Below are 22,861 nucleotides of genomic sequence, written 5' to 3' on the forward strand. Positions count from 1 at the left end.
GAAAATATTTTTGTTTTCTGACAGGGCATTCTGGAAACATCTACTTTTCATTTCAGGCTTTTTTTTTTTTTTTTTTTTTTTTTTTTTTTTTTTTTTTTTTTTGGTTAGAAAAACAAGCTCATTCTGAGCCTGTTAAATCATTTCAGTTTCAGTCCAATGTCAAGTTACATTTTTCTAGTGCCCCATGTTGTCAGTCTTGGTCATCTCAGGAGAGAGGTAAGAGTAAACATTTACCTGGTGTCTCATGTGGATACCAGTCAAACTTAAAAAAAAAAAAAAAGATGGATTTCTGCAAGTGTGGAATGTATTTTTTGTACAAGTGTGGAATGTTTTTTCCCAGGAAATTTGAGTGTATGGTTGGATTCACATTACTGTGGGCCGTTTTATTAACCCACATCATTATTGCTATTGCAATATATGTCTCACTGTGGCAGTATTTAAAGTTTACAGTTAGTCCCCCTTTGCAAGGCCCTGTGACTGAGCTGTGCTTTACCAAAATGATCTTACCTGGAAATTAGAATTTAATTTTGTGTTTTGGACTATTGTTTAGATTCCCTTTATCGAATGAAGTGCCATTACAAGAGATTGACACCCCTGGATGAAAAAATAAAACCAGTTATCTTCTGCACACGGGGCTACCTCCCACCTGCTGACAGAAAAGGGGCAAAGATGGAGAAGACAAATGAAATATGGTGGTTACTTTCTTGTTCAACTGGAGAGCAGGGACAGCTGCTTTTCTAAAGAAATGTCTGGCAGGTCCACAACCAAATTCCTTATTGGGACATAATATAAGAAGACTGGCCAATGAATTTATCTTCCACTTACCCTAAAAGAAAATACAAAATGTAATGTTTTCTTGTTTCTCTCTAAGCAAAAGTGAAAGTCTGGCACCTTTATGCCATTAACACACATACACACCAAGTGTCATGGTAAACCTTTGCTGCAAGGTGATAAAACAACTTATAGGTAACGACAACTTCTATTGCTCTTGGCTGATTTTTTGATCACCTTGGGTTTGAGTGTGCATACCTCTTTAGGATTTTTTTTGTTTTAATTTGCAAGAAGTCCTATGTTAGATTGTTTACAGTCCATGAAGGTAGACATGAAAAAAGTCTTACGAGTGTCTATTCTCTTAACATAAAGATACCCATTTCTGAAGATACCAGAAATACAGCTTTGTCTGGATAATCCTGACACTTCATAGTGAACAAAGTATGCCTTCATTTTATTTATCTCTGAGCTGACATTCAGGTCAAGCTGAGGATTATGCTTCCAACTTTCCAAAACAATCCCTCTTGTAGCCAAATTTGGAGATGTTTCCCAAGGATATTCTCACTGAATGCAACAGAACTATGCAGCAAGTGCTGAAAACTATGAGTAGAGGTGTAGGAAACTGACGTACAGACTGAGGAAAAGAAGGAAAAGTCAGCCTTGAATTTCTAAACAGGGTGATGCGCTCATGGCTACTCTTCTTCTTCCCAGGTCCTGGCAATACCCCACATACAGCACAGCATAGACAGAAGGGTAGGAGGCAGAAGAGAATAGGTCTTATTCAGAAATAAAAACAAAAGGAAAGATTACCATCCCCATAGATGCAAGAACACAATTAAATACATTTGGAGCACTGGTCTTTAGTTGAGCTCAAAAGAGAAATTCCATGGAGACTGACAGCTGCCCAGGGTTACTGTGTGGGCATAGTTAAAGCCAAACACCTTACAACTTTCCTGGTTTCAAGAAAGAGGTAAATTGTAACTACCTTGAGCTTTCCTCTGCTTTCTTTCTGACTTGTCTTAGAGCTTGGCAACATATAATCTTGTAATTCCACCTGTAGTTCCTGAGCTGTTGGTGCAGAGCATCCTATATCACATTCCCTGGCAATATCCCCAGAATTCAGCTTTATTATTCATTCTGGCTTGCCACAAGGCTTCTGTTTCTGAAGCTTCCTGCGTCAGTGTCTACCAGACAAAGAAATAAATTGGAGACAGAAAGGAGGTAAGATAAGAATGGTGGTTTTCTGTTAAGAAAAAAATCACCATGATTCCTATGAAAATTTTCATACCAGAAAAGTTCCAAAAATTGATATTGCACTGATGTAATTTAAGATCTTTGTTTCATAAGAAAAGAACCTACAGGGCAAGAGAGCTCCCATGTATATTGAAGACGCTGGTAATTAACTGAGCTTTACCATGTGGCTTATTATAATAGCACTTAGAGTATTTCTACATCACTCAACATCATGCCATGAGGAGATACCCCAGTGATCTATAAAACAGCCCTACTGAGAAACTAATTAGTCAAGGCAGAGCTCTGTGTTAATTCTACTCTTCTGCTCCTGGTATTACACTAGCTCACTCAGAAAGAGAAATAAAAGGCAAACTGAGATGAAATAACTGGCCTGGGGATACAAAGGGTGGGATCCATCTCACCTGACTTTAGAAATCAACAATGTAGACATTTAAACTCCAGCTAGCCCCTGGGGCTCGATGTATAGTCATTGGAGACAAATATGCCCTTTTAGGGTGCCAATCATCTGCCCTGTTTCAGACATGTAATTTAGGAGAGGATGAATTGCCCCCTGGATTCTATTGACTAGTTCCTCGCTGACTACCCACCGAGCCAGCAGCCAGATGCAGATGTCTTCAGCACAGGCATCAGCATTTAGTCAATAACTTTCCACCTGCAAAGTCTATGACACAGTTGGGAATAGAATATTTCCTTTATTCCCAGGCCTGTACATTATTCTGTAGATCATACCACCACTTTGGTAACACTCCTAGTAGCAGAGACACTTGAAATTATGTGGTGTGATACTGAGAGATTGTGCAATTATCATGAATTAAAGTTTATTTAATGGACTAGCCAAGTAACTGAACACTTGGCTGATATAAAAACCCCCTAACATATTAAAAATAAGAAACATAATTTTAGTATAATTAAAATCCATTCTAGGGTTTCAGCTGCATTCTCACTGGTCAGCATCACAGTGGATTAGTACTTTAAAATTTTGTTTCCGCTTAAAAAGCAGAGTTGCTGCATGCAGTGTCAGGACAGGGCTTGTCAAAAAGGAGCTCTGGGGTAAGAACACACAGCATTGTGCATACTGTCCAGTCATGAACAGTGTGATGAGAAACACATTCCTGTGTACAGTAGGAAATCCATTTCCTCTGCGTGTGAATAAGTGCTAAAAACTCAGCAAGTGTGGGCGGTGTTATGTGAGTAAGAACCACGGGATGAAAGAGAATGTGTCTGCGGTGTCCCAGCTTCAGTCTGCTGCAGGTAACGCAAGGTGCCGAAGAAAAGACGAAGGAAGAATATTGTAGAAGGTATATTGTTTCATCACTAAATACACTGAGGAGAGGTTTGGCTGCAGATTCATGCAAATAAATTGGTTTCCTACCAGCCCGGTGTGTCTGTGCCAGCTGAGTGTCTCTGCCCCCAGCAGGGTGAGCTGAGACCTGGTCAGAGCATAGACAGAGCGCTCAGCAGTGCTGGGCTCTGCAGTCAGAGGTGCCACCTGAGAGGGTGAATGAGCAGCTCCCCAGGCCCTGTTTGGCACTGCTGGGAGCTCAGATGCCTAACTCAGACGAAGACTCACAGCGCAGACTTCTGCCCGTAGCTGTCTCAGTACAAAGCTCAACTCAACGCTGAACAGCGTGCAAGGCACTTACACCATCTCCCTACCTCTGCCACAGTGTTCATTTTGGATTGAAGTCAGCTGTTAACATTTTTATTCCCAGCTTTCTGGGAATGATTCGCAGAAATTCAGAAGACTGAAGCACATGGATAGATGACTAGAATGCAGATTGTCTATTTAATACTATTGCCCTGCAGAAATTATAGGCTAGGTGTCTAAAGTTGGTCATCAAAAATTAGTGTAGGATTTTGACAGCTTTGTCTGTAATTTATCTTTTCTTCAGTTCTCCATCTGTAAAATGATGGTAATAATATGCTTAATTGCTAGGGCTGCTGTGAATATAAATTCATGATGTTTGTGAAGAACTGACAAATTGCAGAAAGAGCACCATAAAAACCACATGAGGAACTTAATAACAATGTATTCAGCTGAGGCTTTAGATTGTGATTAATAGACCCTGCAGCAATACACTGAAGAAAGGAGATAAAAAGAACTATTTAATAATTATCCATACAGAGAAATAAAAATAATAGATGACCGCGCATTTAAAGTCTGAGGCAAAACACATATGCACAGGGAGCTATATGAAGGTGACAGATGGAAATTCTGATGTTTACAGAGCAATGTCAGGAAAATGAAGACATAGAAAAATCTCTAACTGTAGGTGATGGCTGGACATTTCTTGCTGCCTACAAGATTGTGCCCATGGACCAGCTTCAGGTACCAGCAGGTCCTTATTAGGATTCAGATTTATGTAAGAAATCACCATTCTCTTCCCTTTTTGTTTTTGTGCTACTTTCCCAGTTACTTTATCCCAGGGTAGTCTCCGTTCTGGTTTAATGCAAACCCCTACAAAACTGCAACTCTGGCAGAACTGGAGAGGAGATGTGGGGTGAGCAGAAACATCCACTGGGTGAGAAGGAGCATCCAGAAGAGACGGGACTCAAGGAGAAGGGGGAACAGGAGCCACAAAAGCCAGCAGGGAGAGAAAAGGCTATTCAAAAGGCTCTGCGGCCAGATGACTCTCCAATCAAGGTCCATCTCTTTTAAAAGCCCCTGAGAAAGACAGGTGGTTCATGCAGAAAGCAGTCTGCATTTTAATCTGGTTTTGTTGGGTTTTTTTCTTTCTTTCTTTCCCAAATATGGCATGAAAGTGCTATCCTCAGCGATAAAAGCTCCCCTGAGACTCCACCTCACTTTCCAGCCCTTGAGTACTGACTTCCCCTGGTGTGAAGGAAGGTTGAAGTGCCAGCTGTTAGAAGAAATAATTATTACAGCACTTCCTGCAAGCACTTCAGATTCCAGAGAAGCAAAAGCTACCTGATTCCACACTTTTTGGTTTGTTTTTTTTTTTTTTAAGTTGCTTTTGCATCTTTTTCCTTTACTCCCTTAACAACCTTCGTCTGTAGTCAGTGAATAAGCTTTTACCCCGGGGATTCAACATGTTGCTAAGAGCTGTCATTAGAGTGAGCACATTTCTCTAAGTCGTATTCACAGAGTCATTCCAAAAGCAGCTTAGGCTAACCCTTTCCCTGTTACAGACATGGAAATTCTCCCACAATTAAACCCAGCCCGCACCTCCTAAACATTTAGAATGACGTGGGCGACTCGGAAGTGTTAAGAAATGTGTCTTCGCTCAAGATTACGGGATACAAAGGCGATGGCTGGAATGCGCCTCGCCATTGTTCAGCGCCGCTTGCCGCTCGCAGCTAACTGCACGGAAAGGAGCCATCATTTACCGCTCTGGCCACGCAGGATTCCCTCCCGCATCTCAGCCGCTTCCTCGCCCTTATGTCAGGGCTGTGTCACTGCCTCTGTGGCGGCTCCCTCTGTGTGGCATCTACCCGCGCTGTGCTCCTGCCTCTCGCCCTGTGTTTGCAGGTCCACACGGGCCGGCGCTGGTCATCTCTGAAACAACAGCTCTCAGCGCTGGTTTTAGAGTGGGCTGAAGCCAACAGGATTAACAAACCTGCTTCAGTTGCTCTCTATTATCCTTCCAAGACCTGATTAAAGCCTTTTTGAATGATGCTGTGTTTTCTCCTGTTGTTCCTTCATTTAGTTTTGTAAAATGTTGGCACCCTGAGTAAAAATATAATTAAACTATGGCACAGAAGCTGATAGCTTTGATCCCACCTAGCTTAGCAAAAAAGACAAAACAGGCACATTTAATCCGCTATTTGTTCAGTTACAGCGTGCTAGTTTTAAACCGTGCACATTCCAGGGACTGAATGAATATATGAGGAATGCCAAAAATTAATGTCTGAGTTACAATTATTGCCATACAAAGGCTGTTATAGCGCACACCAAAAATCTCAGAACAATGAGGTTATGTCACCATAAAACATGATGCATGGCTAAATTATATTGCAAAAATAATTTTGAAAAACTCTGTTCTCATATGCACAGCCTGTGGCCTGTGATTCAGTAGGGCAGATTCATATGCATTTACAGAAAAAGAGATTTCCCCCATCACACACTTCTGAATCTCTTTTCCCTCTTTAGTGCAAGTCCCCCTGCTTCTGCTGCCCTCTGCCTTTGCCTCTGCTTCTCTGCATGTTGCCTGAGGATTACTGGGGAAAATCGATTTGCCTGAATATTTATTTGCATAGGCATGAAACTTATCTGATATGTAAGTTTTACCCATGGAAGTATGGTATTCATTTTGTGCATAGACAGAGACACACACAGAGCCAGGTGTGGCAATTCCAATATTCAACATTTTTATCCTCAAAATGCCCTGCAAATTTTAACTAATTAATCCTCAGAACACCACTTTAAGTTATCCATGCTTATCCCAGTTTTTGGACAGACAGGGAAACTGAGAGGTTTAGAGACTGCGAGAGCTTCCACTAGAGTCAGGGAGGGAGGGAAAAACAAAACCCTTTTCAGCTTTCATGGAACTTCAGTCAGGTACAAAGAGATTTGTCTAACAACACCAAAATGTCAGGATTACAGTGAAGTTGCCTGCACCTGGAAATTCCTGGGACTGATTCCAATCTTTTGGTCTGCCCTGAATTGGTCAGGCAGCTGAGATAGATGATCATGATAGGTCACTTCCATCTGAAAATATGCTATTCTATGCTATTCTGTCCTCTTCTATTCTGTCTCTGGGTGGGTTTGTGCCCGGGTCGGACACGTGCAGCCCCAGAGCTCCAGCAGTGCAACAGCAGCACGGGTGCCGGAGGGATTTGGCTGCTGGCAGCCGTGCTTACGTTTGCACTGCACCGTCCCTGCAGCATTTCTTTGCCTCTCTTTCCCAGCAGAACACAGCAGGACAAAAAATGATGGCAGGGGACAAGGTGGCTCTTTGCTTGTGACAGGGCACCGAGCCACATGACCTGTCTCCACGGACAGCTGTGGCGTGACATGCTTTACACCGCAGGGAAAGGTCAAAGTGCTGCAGCCCCCCGGCCTCCTTACAAACAGCCCCCACCCCCTGATGCTCTCTCAGTCTGACAGCTGAACAAAATGAAGGCTATCTCTGATTTATAGCTGCAACCTGCAATGAATTATACTTGGGTGGTTTATTAATATGAAGCACGTTAGCAGGAGTATATTGTCTGCCTGCCACAGATGGAAAAACTAACTCTATTGATGACGGTAATCCATTCATTGTTTTATGAATCCAGCATCCTCCAGAGAGCACCACAGAACCCTTCTCAGTGTCTCTGAATACTGCATTTTACATTTAGATTTTCTGGCTTAAAGAAAAGATGTGTAAAATCACAAGCAGGCACAGCATTCCCCACTGACTAGTGCATTTATGAAGTCTTTTGTGGTGTTATTACAGAAAGCATATGAAATACAATGTACATGAAACTAGGAATAGGGAAATAAATACATCTGTTTTTCTTAAAGGAACAAGAGGCTGATATTTCTTCACTGTGAGAGTGATGAAATGCTGGATCAGGTTGCCCAGAGAAGTTGTGTATGCCCCATCCTTGGAAGTGTTTAAGACCAGGGTAGGTGGGGCTTTGATCAATCTGGTCTAGTGGAAGGTGTCCCTGAAAAAGGTAGGGAAGTTGGAACTAAATGGTCTTTAACGATCCTTCCAAACCAAAGAATTTTACAATTCTGATATTCAGTTTTATATCCCAAAGTTTAGATTGGAAATGTTGTGTTCTGTTTTCTGAAAAACATGAACCTGAAAACCACATTTATGTGTCTCTTTGAGAGGTCTGGTGTAAGACAGGTTTTTTAAGGCTTTTGGTCAGAGTTTATTTTGGAGTCACCAAGGAGACCCTGTATAACCAACTAGTCACACAGCTCTGGGAAATCATAGGGGTTCGGGCAAAGCCTTTGGCAGTAGGAATAAATGCATATGGAATTGTGTCCAGAGGGACTTTGAATTGTCTGGGGAGCTTACCAGAACAGTTGTAAAAGGTGGACCCAAGTGGCAGGCCAGCTGGATTGTGTCAAACCTGACCTGAAGTTGTCCTCACATCCTCAGGCTGTACAAATGTTAGAGCCAAGTCCTCTCAATCTCTCTGATAGACAGATAATCCTCTGGGTCTCTCTGAAAACAAGTGAGACGGGATGGACTGGAGTTTCCCACTTTACACTGCTGGACTCATCTTTCTACACTGTTTCTTATGTATAAGCCTCTGCAATATCCCAGTGTATCCCTGGATGTCACAAGAGCCTCAACAAACGTGCACCAATGGATACGTACCATTTCTTTCTTCCTATTGAGAATTTTTTGCTTTTGAACCCTTCAAAACTGTGTAAGGCTGAGCTTTCAAAGCACATATTTCACAAGATACTCACTGCCATTGGCTGCTCTGCATGGGATTGAAAAGTGCCATATTTAAACAAAATTTGTCCCCAAACAAACCAAACCTCACTGTGGAGCTTGTTCTTGGAGCATTGCGCCTCACACCTTGCTATGACATTGTCCCCCCAGGTTGTCACGGGGCACAGCTGCTGCTGGACTGTGACTATGCCCCTCTTTGCCACCCCCTGGCTGGAGCTTTGTGGGGCAGGAAGGACCTGATAAGACACATGGCCAAACCACAGCAGTCCATGGGAACACAGTATCCATATCTTATGTAAAAGAGCCTGTCCAAATCCTCTAAACCACTACAAGGATGACTTCTGCACCAGGCACCACAGCAGGGTCACTGACTAGTAGATGCCCATCCTGAATCCTCTAAGCCCCTTTCTGCCCAAAGGTATAACCCTATTTGCTCGTCTCAGATGTGACAGGAGTTCAATTGCTATGTATGAAGAAAAATATCTTAACTAAAAATAAGAATTCAAAGCATTATTTTTAATATAAAATATGAATCAAGCCCTCCTTTCATGCTTTTATTCAGTCTAACCCATTGCTGAAGTCAGAGCATTCTTTTGTGTAAACAAGTACTGCCAGCTCCAAGTCCTTCCAAAATCTCACAAATTCCAGCAGAAATTTTGCTAGAATGGAGACAATAGGGTTTAGCCTGTTGCAGGTGATTCAAACTTATGTAAAAGATGTTTATATTTCCTGAAGCAAAATACTCATCACTTATATTAGTTAATAGGAAAACAATCAGCTAATTTGCCAGGTTTTGCTGTATGCTGGAAAAAAAAAATTGCATCTCTATTCAGAAATGACTAATATTGTATCTTCCCAAGCATGAGAACAGTGTTTCCCTCTTGAATAGTGGCACAGTCCTAGATTTTGAGATTTTTTTTACAGTCTTTTTCCTTTTTTTTTTTTTTTTTTTGGTTTTGTTTTGTTTTGTTTTGTTTTGGGGTTTTAGGGGGGTTTTTTGGTTTTTTTTGTTTGTTTTTGTTTTTTTTGTTTTGTTTTGTTTTTGTTTTTGTTTTGTTTTGTTTTGTTTTGTTTTGTTTTTTGGTTTTTTTAAAAATGTATTTATCCTTTCAGCTCTCTCCTTCAAGCTAGTTTACAAATGAGAATAGATCTCAGTCACATGACCAAGATATTGCAGCTGAATAATTCAATATGCATTATCTGAGACATGGTGGCTGTCCTTGTGCTAACTCAGCCTATAGCAAATGCAAGGCTATCCTATTCATCTTGAATTTCCTTCACTGTAAGTGAAGCCAAGCTGAACTTGCTGTGGACTACAACTGTGAGCACAGACAACTTCTCTGGCTCATCTGTTTCAGAGGAGCTCCTACAACTTAAGTAGATTGCCTGCCTGTCTGAGCCTTCCAGAAAGCATGCACTGATTTGCATACACTCACACGGAAAATCCCTGGTAGCACAGGGAATCCCACTTCACTCTGAAATCAGTGCCTGATTTTCCCATTCTGGCCATGTCATACCACGTGGAAAGTAGCTGATGGTCCTGAGAGAACGCCCACTCTAAGCAAAATACATTTCTTTTAAAGGAAGGGAAATATATGAATGACTTTGGTTTGATAGCCTAACAGGGTGCTGCAAACAGTGAGAAGAACAGCCTTACCTCTTCATACAATTCCCCTGAAGAGTGTTTTCCTTTTTTTATTTTATTTACTTACAGTTGACTGAGCTGAGTATCTCTTATCGTAGCCTGCAAAGAAAAGCCATAAAAAAAAATTAAACTGGAAAAGCTAAATTATTTATCCAGTTTCATGTGCTGGATGTTTTGGTACAGTTGAGCCTTGCTTCTTCCTAATAGCATAAGACTATTAGGAATTGTAATACTCCTCAGGGGATGTAAGATTTATCAACCCTTGCAGAACGGGATGGAAGCCAAGGCAGGAGATTAAGGGATACTAGTTAAATTAATCAACCTTCTCTCCGTATATTGGCCAGGAGAATGCAGTAAGTTGTTATTCATACATTTTACACAGTAGGAGCACAATTTGACCACAACCATATGTTGAATTTAATATTAAACATTGGATCTTTCCAAAAACAACTCCATAAAAATGTCAATACTGCTATTTTTTTAGACAAATGGCTCTATTCATTTTTAAAGGCATTTACACTCACGCACAAAATGAAAAAGTGCTGTTCTATACCAGTTCTGAAAACAACCTTCCATTTTAATCCTGGTTCAGGACCCTATCGCGCTTGTTTATGAGTCAAAGTCTAAAGCTAAGATTAATAGAGAAGACAGAAGAGTTGCAAATACTCCTTTTTTTTGACCTCTCTTTTAACTACAAAAGGGTCAAGAAGATATTTTCCTTGTCAAGTTGAAAACCTTGGAATGTTATCTTTTGCTTTATGCAGAGTGTTGAAATTCAAGTTTCTTGAAGTGAAAGCACACTACTATTTCTGTCTGTACAAAACAAAAAGCTTCATTACATGAGCAATTTTTGGAGCGTATTACACCTATGGAATGGTATCCTTTTAAAACCCAGAAACTGGCTAAAGAACAACAACATCAAAAATGTCGTGGAACATAAAATCAGACCATCTTTAATCCTGAGCAGGTGGAACTATGAAAGAGCATTGTCACTGAGACACACAAAGCAGCCACATGCAGACAAGCGATTTTGCAGAGCAGAGGTTTCTCCGTCCAGCCCAAAAGCTGAAATCCAGGCAGAGAGAGAGCCTCTTTTTTTATTTCTTACTTTTTATACATTTGTGGGTCTAGCAGAAGATTGGCTTCTGGGGTTTTTCACCCCTCAGCCAAGTGGCTAAACCAGCTGTCAGTTACAATTGTTTTCAGGTTAGAAATATGCAAGCAAAAGACAGAGAATGAAGAACAAACGATTTGTTTATGTTACATCTGTGGGAAAAGGTAGAAAACTGCTCTTAATATTGTACAATAACTAAAAAGATCTGACTCCATTTAAGAAAATCAAAAGGCTCAGAAAAACCAGGGGAACAGAGCATCTCTGAGCTATGTCTAACAGCCCCTCACAGAAGCAGGCAACAGATCCCATGCTCTGTGTTGCATCAGTAGCAGACGAGTCCCCAAATACCTGCTGGTAACCAGGTGGCTCTGGCTGGCCTGGGGCTCGTGCTGTAAGGTCTGTAGTGTCTGCTGGAGCACCTCCGCACCCTATTGCACACCCCCTGGTTTCAGGTGAGTTTGTGCAGCCTCACCCGAGTCAGTTCCTGTGCTCTCCCCATCCCTGAACACCGTGTGACAACCTGGGCTGTGGCCATCAGGTCCCCAAGGCCCAGCTTGTGGTGGCTCAATTAGGTGTGGCGGCTCAGTTCCCAGCTTTGAGGCAACTAGGGGCGTGAACAACAGCGAAAAACTCTTGCGGCAGAAAGATTGTATGCGTACCTAGAGCTGTGGATCATGGCAGAAAAACAGAATTTCAGAAATTCTTCATAGTAACTCTGACATCAGGATAAGCAACAAAGTAAAAACAAACAAACAAACAAACAAAAATCAAAGTATTTGGTGGTTCATATATTTAACTCTTATAAGTTGATGAAATGAGGGAAAGTTGTTTCAGGAATATGTGTTTTTCTGGGCACTTTAGCACTGGTTTACACTAAAGAGCTGTAAATTTTTAAGACAACTAGTGGGATAAATGTGTAAAATAGTGAATATAGGGAAGTTAATTATTAAGGTATGGAAGGATAAGGAAAAAAAGAGAAAGATGGTGTGTTTTTAATCTCCACAGCAAGTAAGGCACATGCTATATGTCACACAATAAAGAGACTACTATATCATACAGAAATCAGCATCTATCAACTGACTGGAAGCAGCCTCTCAATAATTATTCTGTTCCTTTTTTAACTAAAAGGGATCAAAAACGTGTCTATATATACAAAAATAACTTAGAATCCTATTAACAGCAATACTTCTTAAGGCAATATAAAATTTTCCTCTGAAAAATACTGACATAAAAAATAAAAAATCTTCCAGTGAGCAGATAACAGTGTTTGCAATGGCAAAATAACTCAATTGAAAGTGTAATGACTTCTATATAATGTCAACAGAAGTGTTTGGTTCACACAGTCATATAATGCATAAGCCATTCGCCTGACATTGTATCCAGTTGCTGTTATAATTTATATGAGTAAGGGCTTGTAAAAACTCTATTTTTTAGTCTATTATGCTATCAGAAGTGTTTGTTGTGAGTGAAATCCTTTCTAATGCTCATTTATTATAAGTGAAAGACAGTAACAATAACATTAGCCAAGAAGCCTTACTGCTTTCCAGTTTTCTTCAGCATGTGCTCTGCATTCATCTGCACTTTCACAGATCATCTGATCTGAAAGGGGGATTATATAATCCTCTCTTGGAGGTACATCAATTCTGCCTGAAATAAAGCATATGGTTCAACAGTCCACAGTCATTGTACTATAGCAACATCTAGGAAAACTAGTCATAAACATTAATTTCACCATGACTCAAAAAAATCACCCATTGAAATTTGCTTCACTGATGAATTTTCCATCATTTAACCCAATGTTTTGAGTTACACAGACCACAGAGTTTGTGCAGTAACCTTGGTGTTGAATCCAATGGACCATTTTCTCTGGCCAAGGCCAAGTGCAGCAGTAATGTGGAGAAGGAGCCCCTACTGATCCGAGGTGTGTGAACCTTACAGTACTAATGGAAGGACTACCATACTTTTAATTATCCTCTTTCCTCTGCTTTGCCTTGTGCTTTACCCAGTAAAACATGCAACTGATATTTTACATAAGTTTTCAGGCAAGAAAATTCTTCTTAGGACAATCTTTTCATGGGAAGAGAAGGAACCAAGCCATTGGTGTATATTTGCCTGGAGTCCAGACAAACTGTAGGCACAATCTAGCAGTGGAGTAAAGATTAAGCATTCCCATTTAGGAAATGATGACCCTGTGATCCAGGTGAACTCATACAACTGAGCAGCATGAAAGTAAATTCCCCGTACTAACACAATATACACAGTTCAGACAGGAAACAGCTTGCAAGGAATCCACAGGCTACAGCATGTTTGTACAAACCAGTCAGCTAATGCCTAGTTTTGCCAGCTGTATTCACTCTAAGTATACATTTATTCCAGAGCAGTCCCAGATTAAAAAAAGAAAAAGTGACGTTCGTACACAATTTTTTTTTTTCCTAAAAAACATAAAGCAGCAATTTTCGATGAGTAAGTCGTTTTGCTGAGAATAGCTCACTCTGCTCTGCATGTGCCTGTACACAACATGCTGGAAAGTGCATGACATTAAGAAATCTTTTTGTGAGACTAAATACATCAAATCCAAATAAAGCTGGAGTTTGAGACTTGGTTATGCACTATGAAACCCCGGTCAAGAATATAATATTCCATGTGGAAGCACCCAAGGGCCATCCCTGGCTCCTAAACTCTTTAGACACACAAAGAGGTATCACAGGTACACAGATGGAATTAATTCCAGCCATTTTTTTTTCCCTTGCAGCCTCAAAAGCATCAAAAACTAGAACAGTTGAGCACAGAGAAATTGTTTTCACTAAATTCAGCACTTTCTAAAATATGTGTAGATGTCTTTTCTGGCTTCATTGTAAACAGGTTCCATATCAAAGTGGTGAATTAGTTGTGCAAAGGTTAAAGACACCAGAATAACACTCAATAATTTGAGAATACAAGTTTGATCTTATTACTCAAGTGTCTACAGCTGTATCCTTGTCTTGGAAAGGCCATCTTTTCTTTCCCCATCTTCCCATAGTAAAGGCAGCACTACTTAAACAGGTTTGAAATTGCTGAAAATTTTACTGGCCCAATTCCTCATAATCTGTTCTTTCTACATTAAATTTAGGGTAAATTCAAAAATTTTAAACTGATTGTTAATCCTACTCTTTAACTAAACATAGTCAGAGAGAAAAACAACTCTGTATGTCTATCATTCTATTTTTTCTCCTAGACTTCTTAGGACTTCATTAATTTTCCAAGCTCATTTCTTCCAGCTTATTAATCCAGCATTGCTGAATCTTCTTTCCTTGTGATTTTTTTATTACCTCTTTTATATTCACAGGAGGAATATTCCCTGTGAATCATCAAAATCCACATTATTTTTATTTGCCAGACTCACTCTATTACTACAGAAATGTCATGCCTGGATGCTGATTGGTCCTGTGAAGGAACAGTGCTGTTTTCTGTGTGCATATGGTATCCCTGATTGCTTTTAATCACTGACCTATGGGCTGTTATCCAAAAGATTAGCAACATGAAAAGGATTCTGCTGTGCTGGTAAGATTATCAGGAGAAGTTAGGCATCTAATCTGCAGAGATGCTCCTGTAAATTTTGTTTGTCACCTTCTGGCTTTTAAGGTACTTGAATAGCTACATAAATCTTACCTTTGATCTAGAGCTCTTTCCTCATATTATATTACAGCAGCACCTACTCAGCCATGCTCAAGGCACCATGCACATTCAGTAAGAGACCTCTCCCATCATGAATAGCTTAAAAGACCTCTTCGATCTACAAGGGGGAAGAAAAATGAAAAAAAGGGAAGGATAAAAAAGGAACTGGAAATAAAAAAGGAACACACAGGTGACAGAACTAGGAAATGGCATTTGAGAGAAGAATCACCAAATACATGCTTCTTCCTGGAAAAGAAATCAATTAATGTGCCCCAAAGGAAAGTGATCTATAAAATCATGAGTTACATGGAGAGGATAAACAGAGAATGATCAGTCAGCATTCGCTGTTGCAGTACAATGGCATCAAATCAAACTAGCAGTTGGCAGACTGAAGGCAGACAAAGAGACTCAATCCCACACAAAGGGAAGGTAAAACACAGACAATGCTGCAAGAGTCTTGGGGGGGTCCAAAGGCTTCCCCAGCTCCACACCGACAGAAGAGCCATATGTTAGGGAGTGATTGAGTACTCAGTGTTTCTGGCTTGAGCAGCCCCTGAACTAGAAATGACTGGAACTGAAGAGAGAATTCTTGGCAAGTTCCACTGTGTTTGTCCTGTCCTTAAACTCATCTGTAAGCTTTTTCTCATTGTTAGAGAAAGATTTTGGAATGACCCAGAAAAGGCTTTTTATGTTCTTATGTTACATTAAATAAGCAAATCAAGGACATTAAATTAAGCAAATTTGAATCAATCTGTGTCATAGGCCAGCAAGATAACTGGAATCAAGACTTCTACAATGGCTGTGCTCCATCACAGTTGCATCTGCTCCCGTAAATAAAAATGACCAGAGAATTTTCTTTGGCCCTGAACCAAGTGGTAGGAGAGAGTCATTGTCCATGTAGCCAAACTTTCTTACCTGCTGAAACTAGAGATACAACAGCCAGATTGGCCAATGGGACTATTCCTTGGTCCCCACCAGTTCTTGAGAATGATCATAAATCTAGGAAAACCTGATGTTATTTTTCCATTACTAGAACCTAGCTATGAAAAAAAAAAACCAACCCCACCAGAGGAAAAACATCTTTTCTGCATCAGATACCTTTGTAACCAGTGGTCTATGAAAAAGTTTAAGTGTTTCTAGACACAGGATTTTTTTTGTGTTGCAGAATAAATCAAGTCTCCTATATTGCAAGTGTTTGGCATATAATTGTTCCTGGACTGTAGCAGCCTTGGTGATAATTAACCCGTGTCAGTTACTCCTAGTGCCCAGTTCCATCTTCTGGAGCTGTAGTTACATCTTTTACACAAGAGCACTCAGAAGATATATTAATAATTTCAGTGTCATTTAAAATCCTTATACATACACAGAGATGACAACATTATGTTCTAATGCCACTGTAGGGCTCCAGGTGCTGGAATGAATGTCTTCCTGCAGAACCTTTTGTGTGAGTTCTCAGAGGGCTGGAAAACAGTGAGGGATAATAGTTCTCCAAAAGTTCTCCTGCTTTTGTCAGACTAGATTGTGATAACTTATGTTATTGAGTTGGAGGAGGGAAGATAAAGAATCCTAACTTTCCGTTTTACCTTCTTTAAAAAAAAAATTAAAATAAAATAAAATTTTTTAAAAAAATCTCTGGTGAGCAAAGAAATATGATTGTTATCTGTCAGCTGTATGCATGCAGAAATGTTATGTGATATTCCTGAAACCAGGAACATCCTGTTTAGAAAATGGAAAAAATAAAAGGGAATTACTACACTCTCTCCATTTTTTCTTCACCCCAATCAAAGGAAAGTACTTGAAAAGCGTGAACATCATGTTTAAAAATAGCTCTGCTGAAATATGCCCAGAGATCAGAAAAAACTTCCATATTTGGAAAAAACCTACAGTATGTTCTGCCAAAGTATTTGGCTTTTCTTTAGGTCAAGGCAACCCTGGGCTTTGCTGTTGTTCCCATAATGTGCTATAGATGGGGTGAAAGTGCTCTCCTGTCATTTCCAGTTTGCAGTACAGTTTGTGCTGGCTGGTACGGGACATGCCTTTGCAGCCAGTCCTACTTTGAAAACCTCAGGAACTGCAAACTCATATTCTCCTGTGCTTGTATTTCCTGCCACTACACATGCAGAGCAGGCAGAATTTCCTTGAAAGCTGTGGGATTTTTCTCCTTTTTTCTCACTCATTCCCCACTACACCTCCATTCAAAAATACTCATTTTCCTTTTTTCAGAATTTCTTTTTAGAAGATTTGATAAGGGATATTAAAAAAATTACATTGCATCTATATAGGTTATTTTCCTTCCATTCTTGTTCTTTTTTTTTTTTTTCTTATGAAAAATTTTGATGACATTATTTTCTCAATATCTGTTTTAGTATTAAATATTTCTGCTACCAGTAGTCATGGTGAGTAAAAGCTCCATTGATTCATCTGATAGACTGGGATTTATCTAACTTTTTCTCCCACTGACACCTCTTTGCATATCTAAAGAATGAAGTACCACTGAAATGCTTCCAAGTATTGCAATGCATCACTACGTGAATTAACTCAAGCATGACCATATATTCTCCTTAAACGCCCTATTCTTTGGGTAGATAATTACAAATTGGTATAATACATTTTCTTGTTCTACTTTTTGCCTTGTTTAACTTTACTGTCTCTCCTGACACTGCTTTTCATGCTCTAAAAAATAGTTGCCACCTAAGCTTGAGGGCTGGAGCCATTACACATCTTTAGTCTCATTGTGTTAGCTGAATATATAAATCTTGTCCTAGCATACAAATTCCAGGCCTTCCAAAGCGGGGTTCCAGCACAGTGTTATCTCTGCTCTCCTGTGCTGTTCCAGCCAAATGGTCCCCTCTAAAAATCAGGTGATCATATCAGGGAGTTTCCTGAGCAGCCCTGGCAATAAGTATTTGCTGTTTACTACCTCAGCATTCCCTGTTCCTCAGCTGCTCAGTTGCCATCCCAAGCCATCTCAAATGCAGGAGGAAGTGTTTTCATCTCTTGTCCTCAGAGGGTTGCTGGTTTGTAAATTTCAGCATACAAAACTACATAATGCAAAAGAACTGATGAGCAGAGTGGACAATAGTTAATATTGAAAACCATTTCCTCAGCGCTTCACTGCAGCTTGAACTGGAATATTGATAAGTAAATAATAGCAAACTCCTACTTTGGATAGAATTCTATTTTCCATCCCACTCTTTGCCACTCTCAGGCCCACAATTCCTGAGGTGCTGCCCATGCTCTTAAGACCTTTTGGTCAGGGCAAGTCAAGTACAAAAGAAGCAGAGACTCAAGCCTACACTGGAGGGCTCTGATGAACTCACAGTGTCTCAAAAAAAATAAAGGATGGAGAGTTAAAGATTTGCTTTCAAGCTGGAAAAATGCATCCTGTAAATCCTACAGCTGGGTTTATAGGGACTTTGTTTTGTGGCCAAAATAAAAGGTAGGAAATAAAATTTGCTTCAAGGATTAAGCCTCTAATCCTTGGCTCTCCTTTGGCCACTAAAGTGTTTGAAGGATATTGTAAGTCTCCGTCAAAGTCTGTGTCTCTGCAGTGACTTAGCTAGTCCCCAGAGCAAACCAGAAAACCTCACATGCAGCTTGGAGCCATGTCACCACGCAAATCAGTAAGGCCAAAATACAATTTCAGGAATATTCTTATTTTACACAAATATTTCCCTAGTTGATAAGTGTTGCGGAAGTGTCATGGGCTTAATTAATAATGTGGTGTGTCTCTAGTGCCAGCTCTTGTTTCAAGGGGGTGCCCTGCAGAAAGTCACTGTAGATCATCACAAGACTTCCCAGTGAGCCTTCCTTCAATAACCTAGTGAGCACACGCTGAATCTCTGAATTCATTTTTCTGGGAAAGTCACATTCATTTATGATAAAACTGAGCCCTGTGCAGCTGTCAGTGCAAATGTTGAGCTTCTCTCTGTTGGGTTTTATATTCACGTACCTAGAGAAAAGTCAGCTAGGATTCAGTGGTTTTGGGTTGGTTTGGTTTTGGTGTTTTTTTTTTTTTTTTTTTTTTTTTTTTTTTTTTTTTTTTTTTTTTTTTTTTTTTTTTTTCTGAGGGAGAAAATTATAAATAGTTGGTATAATGACTTTGGGTTATCTCTGACTTGATGACTGATGACAATCCAAATGCAAGAAAATAATGTAATGTCTTATCTGTCAAGAGAAATGAATTGCTTTTAAAATCTTAGGTAAACTATGTGTTTTACGGAACAAAATGAGATTATGGGTGAAGTTAAACTGGGACTTGGTACTACGCAATTACATGAAATTACACCAGAAATATCTCTGGGGGTTTTCTGAGTCCTTGATAATTTAATTGGGGTCTTAATCTGTTAAACATTCAATTTGCACTGGATTTCAGTAGACTTCAGATATTTTTTACCTCTTTAGGCCCCTTTGACAATCTCTCTTCACATGGAAATGTGGCTTATACACAATCCTGGAGCTGAAATGAGGTACAAGGACACGGCAGCAAATGTTTCTGCTTCTGTGTGTGACAGCATTCAGGTGTGGAAGCAGGAGTGACAAGGGAGATAATGTTGGCTCCAAAGCAGTGTCTACGGCTGCACACAGCTCCTTTCCACTCTGGACTAAATTGTCTCAATTCATCAGGCATCTGCCTTTGGCTTAGAGCTCTCACAAGAACATTTACCACGGCCTTGATGTGTGGCAACTTGTTACTTTGAAGTGACTTGACTGAACATCTGACTCCACCTCACCAGTGCCTCTTCAGCTCTCAAACCTGAAAGGGCAAATTGGGAAATCAGGGAGTATTTCAGGATTTACTGTTACTAGACTTTTCACAATTGAGCCTTCTGACTCCTCTTGCTGGAGTTGATGAGCAAACACTGAGTAGTTGGATGCCCTCACACCCTCCAAGGCCTTTAAGTAATGACTTCTTCAGACACTCAAGAGACTGGATTGCACTCCAGGCTGATCAACCTTCTTCCTTCTGGATTAAAACCATCAGAAGCCCTTTTGTCCAAATGAGAAAATTGTTGGTCTGTTGTCTGTATCAGTCCTTCTACCTTTACTCTTGACTTAAAGCACATGACCAGCTGTAGGGTGGCAGCTCTTTTTGGTCCTTTGTAGTACAGGCAGCATTCTAATGAACACCACCACTGGCAGTAGCTGAGCCAAGAACCATAACACATGAACGCAAAACACTGCCAATTGCTATAGATTTTTTTCTAGTACTCGTGGAATGCCACTTCCCATATTTTTTTTCATCTCTGATGCGGTACATACCCTCAGTCTTTCACATCACTTTAAATTAATGTGTCCTTACTGTTCCTTTGCTTTCTTCTTCCTCCCCTTCTAAGAACTGCTGGTTCTATTTTCCTTTCTGGCTTACATTACAGCCAGCTTAGATTTGATCACTACCAGTGCATCAGAGGAAACATACAGTACATGCTGTGCTTTGAGCTGGGTGGACAGGGAGCCATACATAACCCTCAGTTAGCAATAATATGACTAATGAATGCGTTGTACTATGGGTTTCCTGCAAAAAAGCAATTCACACAACCCAGCCTTTATCACATTGTTTTTGTTAGCCATCACTCTTTATTTACTGTCACTGGGGCTGGGAAAGACAGCTCATTTTCTCAGCATTGTGCATATGTATCTGAGCTGGAGCTGGCAGTACAACTTGTTCTTATCCTGCATGTTTTATAACCTGTTTTTTATTTTATAGTACTCTAGTAATTCATTCTTTCTAAAATAAAAATGGAATGACTATTCTGTACATGGGCTACCTTGCACATTACATTCTATTTTTAAGAAAGTATAAAGGATTATATTTAAGCTCTCACCAGTACATCAGAGGTCCCAGAAATCCAGTAGTCTTTGCTGGCCTATTTGGTTTTAATTGCAAGACATCAGCTAGCTAGAGGCCTTTGATGGATTCAATTTTCAAACTATAAACCATACTGCTTGTTTCAGTATCATGTTTAGCTGTTTATATATGGAGCAGATTTACTGGACATTCAGGAAAACTCTTGTCCCTGCTTCATTTTCACCATTCTGTGTGTTTCCAGAGGGTAAGAAAATGTCTGTGTCCCTTCTCAACCTCTCCTCCTGCACAATACTTTTCATTCTTTGTCACAAAATTTACCTTTGTTGCTTAGGTGCTCATACTTCAAATGCTTGTATCTTAGACATATAAATATCCACTATCAAAGATTCCAAGTCTTATTGCAAGATGAAGGCACTTCCTATAGACTCAGCTTTGTTTATCCTTTTATTTATGATGACATTATGTAAAAGCAAAATTCCCACAATGGCGCTTTAGCATCACATTTTTTTTTCAGAAGAGAACAAGTACTTTTTTCACTAGCATTTTTAAAAATTCCTGCAGTTGGGTCCTGAGTGCCTCTTGACGTGAGAGCTGGAGTAAGAGACAAAAAGTTTTACAGGACCACTTAGTCTTTAACACCTTCCTTTCCTCTGGGTTTGTGCTCCTTTCACATTAAAACTCTACACTGGCTATTGCAGCAGCAAAGAAGAGTTACTGAATTTCAAGACAAGTAAATTGTAATAGATTCAACAGAGATGTACAAGATCTCTAAGACATGCTTATACACTAAAATAGTAAATATATATCTTAGAAAAACAAAACTACTGCAGAACAGCCATTAGAAAGTCATCATTTCAAATTAATGCCACTCGGCATCCCCGTTTTATAGTGCTCATCTCTCCAAATATTTAATTGTTTCTCCTCATTGCTCTTTATTAGCCCCTTTAGCTATTTCCTCAGTTCTGTTTTTTTGTTTTTCTTTTGTGCAGAGTCAGGTATTTTCCAACAGCAGAATTATTCATATTTCTGTAAAAGTAGCTGGTTTAGATGAAGGAAATAGATGACTACGGTTCAAAATGTTTGGGGTGATGTATATTCAGTCCAGTATTACTTCTACTGATTAACCCAATAGCTTGCAGAGTTTAAATATTTAAAAGAAGAATTCAGTGTTATTCTTGGAAAGCTTATTATTTACATAAAGCAGTAGACTCTAGCAAAAAATCAATTCTCAGGCTGTGAGAGTCAGCAACCTCTTAGATTTTGTTCTTCTCTGACTCATACACATAAAAAGGCTTCATGCAACATTTTGCCTCGTTGGTGAAATCCTTAGGCAATTTGTCTGTTCCTGTGAAAACGCAACAAGTAATTCCTGTGCAGTCCTGTGCCCAGCCAAGAGCTGCCCCCCATGCTCGGGAACGTGTCAGTCTGCTGTGCCCCTCAATGCCAATGGAGCCAGGATTCTGCAGGAGCAGTCTGGGAAGCTGTGCCAAAGTACTGCGCCCTGTGCCATGACAGCACTGAGCTGTTGTAGTTTGCGTCACCTCGCCCCTCGCCGTATCCTCCTCCAGGACAGGGGCGAGGTTTTTATGTATAAACATTATGATGTACCTAAGATAAGGTGTTTTAAAGCCTTTGTTATTCTCCCTCAGAATGAAAAGTCTCCTTAAGGTATTTTTGCTTAGAGACTAAAATTGGAAATGTAAGAACCGCCAGGTATTTTCACACATTATTTTAAATGGAAAACACAAACAAAACTCAGAGGAGAGACCATCCCGTGCTACATGCTCCTAAAATGCACTCACTTAGTGTTTTTATTTTTCTTCTTTTTCCCCAAATATCCCAGCATTGTAGAGAAGCAAAATAAATATTAGATATTGTACAGATATGATGTCAGTATTTTGGAACTGTTTAAAACAGTGGGAGCCCCAGAATGCAATCCTTATGTAGAAATTACCCAAATAAAGCTCCCACTGAGGCCAAGTGTTTTACTGCCATTTATACAATTGTATAAAATGAGCTAGATGATTTACAGAACAAATAAAGAAAAATCACATGGTGTCTTTATCTCCTTCCCTAATTTGTCTTACTCTCACAATTCATTGCATAAGAGAAACAGAGTACAGGAGCAGGAGAGAAAAGAAGCACCATAAATGGCGATAGAAAACTCTATAAAAACAACAGCTGGATGGGGCAAAAGTTCCTTTGTTGAAGTCAGATGGCTATTTATTTTTAAACATTTGACAAAATATTTT

The sequence above is a fragment of the Hirundo rustica genome, chromosome 1, assembly GCF_015227805.2.
Source record: "Hirundo rustica isolate bHirRus1 chromosome 1, bHirRus1.pri.v3, whole genome shotgun sequence".
NCBI classification, from domain to species: Eukaryota; Metazoa; Chordata; class Aves; order Passeriformes; family Hirundinidae; genus Hirundo; species Hirundo rustica.